The sequence below is a fragment of the Bos grunniens genome, chromosome 10 (genome assembly GCF_055505025.1).
Source record: "Bos grunniens cultivar Pamir isolate PY7600 chromosome 10, Bosgru_T2T1.0, whole genome shotgun sequence".
Lineage (NCBI taxonomy): Eukaryota > Metazoa > Chordata > Mammalia > Artiodactyla > Bovidae > Bos > Bos grunniens.
Genome location: NC_141174.1, coordinates 78762453 through 78768359, shown reverse-complemented (window position 1 = coordinate 78768359; position 5907 = coordinate 78762453). Strand labels below are relative to the sequence as shown.

The following is a 5907-nucleotide window of genomic DNA, read 5'->3' as shown; positions in this document are numbered from 1 at the left end:
TGAGTATAGCCTGAAATCAAGCCACTCGTTAGCAACAAAAGATAATCAGACCAGCACCACAAACCAGGTTCTTTCCAGTGGCACCAGAAGACACACAAGTGGAAAGAGAATTCGAGTATCTTGAGCTCAATACATTTCATGCTCTTTCTCATTGCCTTTCAAGTGCTTTTTCCATGATTTGGAAATATTTCTGAGTCATACGTTTCCAGACTGAGAACTTGAAGCAAATTCCGATTAGATTACATCCTTCTTTGCATGCTAGGTTGCTTCAGTTGTATCTGATTCTGTGCGACCCCATGGGCTGTAGCCTTTTATACTTTTACATCCTTTTAGTCAGTGACTATGTGAACAAAACTGAGTAAAAATCTTAATTAGTCATTTCCAGCTTTTCCCGCTCTTTGGACTAAATAAACAATGTCATGTCTAACAGACCACTACTTCAGCTTTATGACTACTGTGACTTCTAATTTTTTTTCCCGGGATCTATTTGTCATTGTTCAGTCACTCAGTCATATCTGACTCTTTGCGACCCCATGGACTGCAGCATGCCAGGCTTCCCTGTCCTTCACCATCTTCTGGATCTTGCACAAACTCATGTCTATTGAGTCGTGATGCCATCCAACCGTCTCGTCTTCTGTCATCCCTTTCTCCCCTGCCTTCAATCTTTCCCAGCATCAGGGTCTTCCAATGAGTCAACTCTTTGCATCAGGTGACCAAAGTGTTGAAGCTTCAGCATCAGTCCTTTCAATGAATATTCAGGGTTAATTTCCTTTAGGATTGACTGGTTTAATCTCCTTGCAGTCCAAGGGACTCTCAAGAGTCTTCAACAACACAGTTCAAAAGCATCAATTGATTTCCATCAGATCACAAACATTTTTCCTGGACTTTGACATAAGTTATAGGACAATTCCACAGTGCCAGTGAGTCAGGAGAGGGCAGATGTTCATATCCTTGTTGGTATTCCCAGCTCTCTCACCAACATTTTCTAAAACATCCTCAATACCATATGGTCTTTGATAACTGATCCATGTAGGCCTTTAATCACCATAACTTTGGTTACTCAGAGATCCTTCTCAGGAAATCTGTACCCCTACACCCTGCTGTGGGTGTGGGATATTCTATGGCTGTAGCTGATTCTCTCTACCATCCCCAGCCACACTCAAGTACACAGGAATCAATGCACTCTCCCAGAAGGCTCACACTTGGAACTTTGAGTTGTACTCATCCTTTACTCAAAAATGGTAACATAAACCTCTGATCTGAATTCCTTCAACTCTCTAGGCTTTTTGTTTCAACAAGTTCTCACTGTCTGATGCTAGTCCTTCCATCCACCCATCAAATGTGTCCTTATCTAATCCACCAATGGGGTTGCAGTTGAAGATGAAGATGGGTGAAGATGAGGCGGCAGATCTATAACTAAAATAATTCATGACTTACAACTTTTTCAAAATAGTTGCTTAAGACTCCTTTCTGGGACTTCCCTGGAGGTCCAGTGGTTAACACTTGGCCTTCCAATGCAGGGGGACTTTGCAATTCTCTTTCCACTTGTGTGCCTTTCAATCCCTGGTCTGGGGACTAAGATCCCACATGCTTCACAGCCAAAAAGCAAAAAACATAAAATAGAAACAATATTGCAACAAATTCAATAAAGGTTTTAAAAATGGTCCACATCAAAAAAAAAAACTTTAAAAAAAGACTTCTGCATTTATGTTTTTCTATTATTTTCTAAAGCAATGAATATCAAAAACCTTGAATAACTACATGGGGAAAGAGCAAAATGTACCAGGAACTATGAGGGAGTATCTCAGTTATCATATTAAAATATTGTCATATGTAAAAGCATCATAATACCAATTCCAGTGAGTAAAGTTATGGTACAAGACTAGAGTACAATAAGAAGATTGAAAAATATTTCAGTCATTCAGACCAAACTGTGTCTTTAATTTCCCTTCAGAATCAACTGTTTTCAGAATTATGAAAATACTTCCCTAATCAATCAAACCTTCTACACTGTTACTCTTAATCCTCATCTACAGCTAGATAGGTAACAGAATGTCTGTGCCCTGCAGCCTAAGCTCTCCAAGAGGCACTGCCGGGGCCCCAGCAGGTTTGGGCACAGGCTGCAGGTGCCTGGGGAGCACTGTGTGCTCAACTGCACAGAGGTAGGTGGCTGAGTCGCTGGGCTTGGAGTCTCTGATACGCAGGGAGACATGCTTGCTGGTTTTATTGGACTGCGCTGTAAATTTTCCTTCCTCTTTGTTGTTGTTGGCATACACTTGCAGCAGAAACTCAGGGCCTTTCCCAGGGTACTGTCTGTACCATGTGAAGTACCGAGAAGTGCTGTCAGAATAAGTGCAGCCGAGAGATGCGGCGGCTCCCTCTGGGACGGGCAGAGACGCAGGACTCTGCTCCACTGTGTTCTGCTGGGTGCTCGCCACTGTGCAAAGAGACACGAACGCTCAGTCAGAGAAGGTGAGTTAGGTGGTGATGCTTCCTCTCCAGAATTCAAGTTATCTTTTCACAGGCCTCACACCTCTACCATCCCTTATTTAAGGGAAATAGTGTTCATGTTTCTCCATGAGCCTAGAAGGGACAATGACTCCAAATAGTGTATTTTATGGTCCCTTAGAAATGCCCCAAACTTACAGATCAACTGAAGCCACAGGATCACCAATAAAACTCTTGAGGATTTCATCATTCTTTCCTCCTCTGGTTCACTGAGGATTCAAATTTTAAGCCCTGAAAAAAAAAAAAAAAAAGAGTCGAGCTCAGACATTTCAATTTTTCTGCTTTAGAAATCATAAAAAGAGCCTGTTCAATCAAAGACAAAAGAGACTTTTTTCATTACCCATGCAGCACACCACCAAGATCCTCCTCTCTCCTCCCACTTTCTCCCACCTTCTCTCTCTCTCTCTCTCTCTCTCTCTCTCTCACACACACACACACACACACACAGGAAGGAATACATGAGCAGGGTCCCTGAGAAGACACTGCCATCTTGTGGACTCAAGACCCTGATCAAAGAAATATATGAAACATAGATCCTTACAATGGGAACTTGTCGGGAGCCGTGTTAGGCATTACTGACAAAATGGAGGCACAGTCTCCAGCCCCCTCTCCTTATTCTACAGGCACGAATCCCAGGATGAAGGAGTTAGGCCTTGTAATTCTAACTTGTCTTTTCCTCTCCTCAGCTGAGTTGACTGAAAAGGAATATTAAGGTGCTTATTGGTCTTGAGAGGAGCATGAGAAGGCACAAAGCCTTCTGCAGCATTGCTCAGAAAATAATTCATAAAGTTAATCATTGACATTTGTTCAAGGACTTTTACAAAAGAGTGTTCCAGGGTGAGCACATAGGCTGTAGCTTGAGGCCATGGGAGGGATTGATATCTGAAGCCTATTTTGAGGAGAATGTTTATGGCAAAGGAGCTTACTGAATTTAGGGTTTAGAAATAATTTAAATAGTTAGAAGTTAAAGATGTAAGGAATGTTGTCAAGTTAGCATATTTTACTATAGTTTATAGAAGTTAGGAATTTTTAGAGACACATAGCTAGTAGCCTTTTTAAGAGATAGTGAGCTCAGGATGTTAGGGGCAAACAGGACTTAGGAAGATAAGGAGTAAACTGAGGAATGTAGCATGAGTTACAATGTAATCACAAGTTAACTATAGGACACATTAGAAGAGGTAGATAATAGACGATAAGGCTGATTCCCAGAGAATCACTGAAGCAGGAACTCTGTTTGAAGAGCAACAACGATTTATGGAGATAATAAATCTGGGAGAGGGGGAACTGAAAATGTCAAACTCTGGCCTAATGTTTTTGTAAAAGTATAAAAGAGAACCTTAAACTTGGAATAAACAGGCAGTCCGTAGAAAACTGAGAGGCTGTCTCATTGGCCAACACCATCCATCTCTTCAGGTTGAATCCCTGGTTGCTGGAGTTGGACTCTGGCAGGAACTGATGAAAATAAAAATATGCTACTTTAGTTAAATTAAAAATTTGAGAAGCATATGGTCCAAGTCAATGTGTGTGGGGATAGAGTGATGTCTACACATGTGTTTTACATCAAATGTCAACACTTGTCTGATTAGAAGCAGTTTTATCAAATGGCCACTCTCTCACACTGAAAAACTAGTCCTAAAATATTCTAGTGATAGAAATCTGGGTGAGGCTCTCATGATTCAGGGGATCTGTATAGCTTTTCTTCATATCAGGCCAACACTTCTATCTTATTTCCCCACTTCTATTTTTAAAGAAATCTAATCTAACTCAAAAGAATCCTCTCAAGACATAATGACCTAAAATCTAACTGAAAAAACATGTTTCCAGCTCACAACTTGGGCAGATTTTTAACAAAGTCAAGGACTTAATTCTTACATCCATTTTGTACCAGTGGCATATCTGTGGAATCATCGCTTACTTGGGCTGATGGTAGTAGTAGATGGGCTAGCCTTCAGTACCTAGAGTGTAAATAAAACCCAAAGGACATGTTCATGGGTCTAATCCCTCTTCTTGTACACAGCCCTGGCATCTCAGGATTAATCTCCGAAGTTATGGGTCTGGTATCAGTCTCTCTACCAAGACTTCCCTGATGGCTCAGTGGAGTATCTGCCTGGCAATGCAAGAGACATGAGTTCAATCCCTGGGTCAAGAAGATTCCCCAGGAGAAGGAAATGGCAAGCCATTCCAGTATTCTTGCCTGGAAAATCCCATGGACAGAGTAGCCTGGCAAGGCTATAGTCCATGGGGTTGCAAAAGAGTCAGACATGACTTAGCAACTAGACAAGAACAGCAACAATCACTCTCTGCCTTTCTATTGTACCCTAACCAGAAAACCAGGTTTATCAGAGGGCTACTATGCAAGAAGCTTAACTGAGTCTAACGGAAAAAGAAGCACAGACAAGTACTGTTCCTTCTCATTTTGCCTCTTGCCTCATGCCCTTGTAGAAGCTAGTGGCTAGAGACCAGCAATTCAGCAGGTCCCTTTCTGCTCAGGAACTAGGTAAACAGTATCCATCAAAGATGGACTGGTCAGGTCCTCCCTATTCCCACCGATGACTATGTAGGAAGTAGGATGAGGGAGAAGATGCCAACAGTGGGATCCTTTTCTTTAAGAGAACACTGCTTTTGACAAAACTCACACAGCTATTTCTCACTCTCCTCCTCTTCTGGGAATCCTATTATACTTATGTCAGAAAATTTGACAGTGTCCCCCAGGTCCTTTAGTCTCAGTTCATTTTTCTTCATTCTGTTTTCTTTCTGCTCTCTGACTGGACAATTTCAATTAACCTATCTTCAAGTTCTTTCTCCTGCCTATTCAAATCTACTGTTGAATTTTTCTTAGAAAATGTTCTCTGTGTAACAATTTCTCTGCCCTGAGAGAGTGCTGAGTTATGTGACATATAGACAAGCCCTTTGCGTTAGTCCTTGAGGGAGCCATGAGACAGGTTAAAGCAGTGAAGCTCTGCTCTTTCATGACAAAGAGCTCTTCCCCCTCCACCACCAGAACCCACCCTGGGCATGCAGGCAGCTATCTAAAAACTGTCATGGATCCAGTGATGGAAAGACAAAACAAGGGTGAGTGAAAACACCACAGGGCTTTCCTGTCAGGCGTCCATTTCCTTCTGCTTATGTGTTTGCTCGGCTGCTGCACAGCTCTCTGTGGTGTTTGCCTCTGTGTACAGGTAAATGTGCTAAAGTTTCCTGTCTTTCTAAGCTGTCCTCTTCCTGGACCTTTGGCTGCAGAGAGAAGACTTTTCATGGCCTTTTTTGTTTACATCTGTTGGCATTTCCAGGTTCCTGGCTTCTCTAGGACTCACTTGGGTTACATGAGGCAAAAGGAAGCTCAGGGAACTCACTGCTCTATCACTCCTCAAGCCCCAAGTTCCTAGGCTAGTCTGGCTT

At 42.2% G+C, this 5907-nt stretch overlaps 1 long non-coding RNA gene across 2 annotated transcripts; it reads right to left on the bottom strand.

Moving 5' to 3' along the window:
• Positions 1–1920: 1920 nt before the first annotated feature.
• On the bottom strand, positions 1921–3211 carry LOC147365061 (uncharacterized). Of its 2 annotated transcripts, none has more exons than XR_015135123.1 (3): positions 3050–3211; positions 2647–2739; positions 1921–2437 (listed from the first exon to the last, which is right to left on the bottom strand). It is a non-coding gene; the product is annotated as an uncharacterized LOC147365061 (long non-coding RNA). The 2 variants fall into 2 exon arrangements; XR_015135124.1 differs by lacking the exon at positions 3050–3211 and adding an exon at positions 2849–2960.
• Between the last annotated feature and the right edge of the window lie 2696 nt (positions 3212–5907).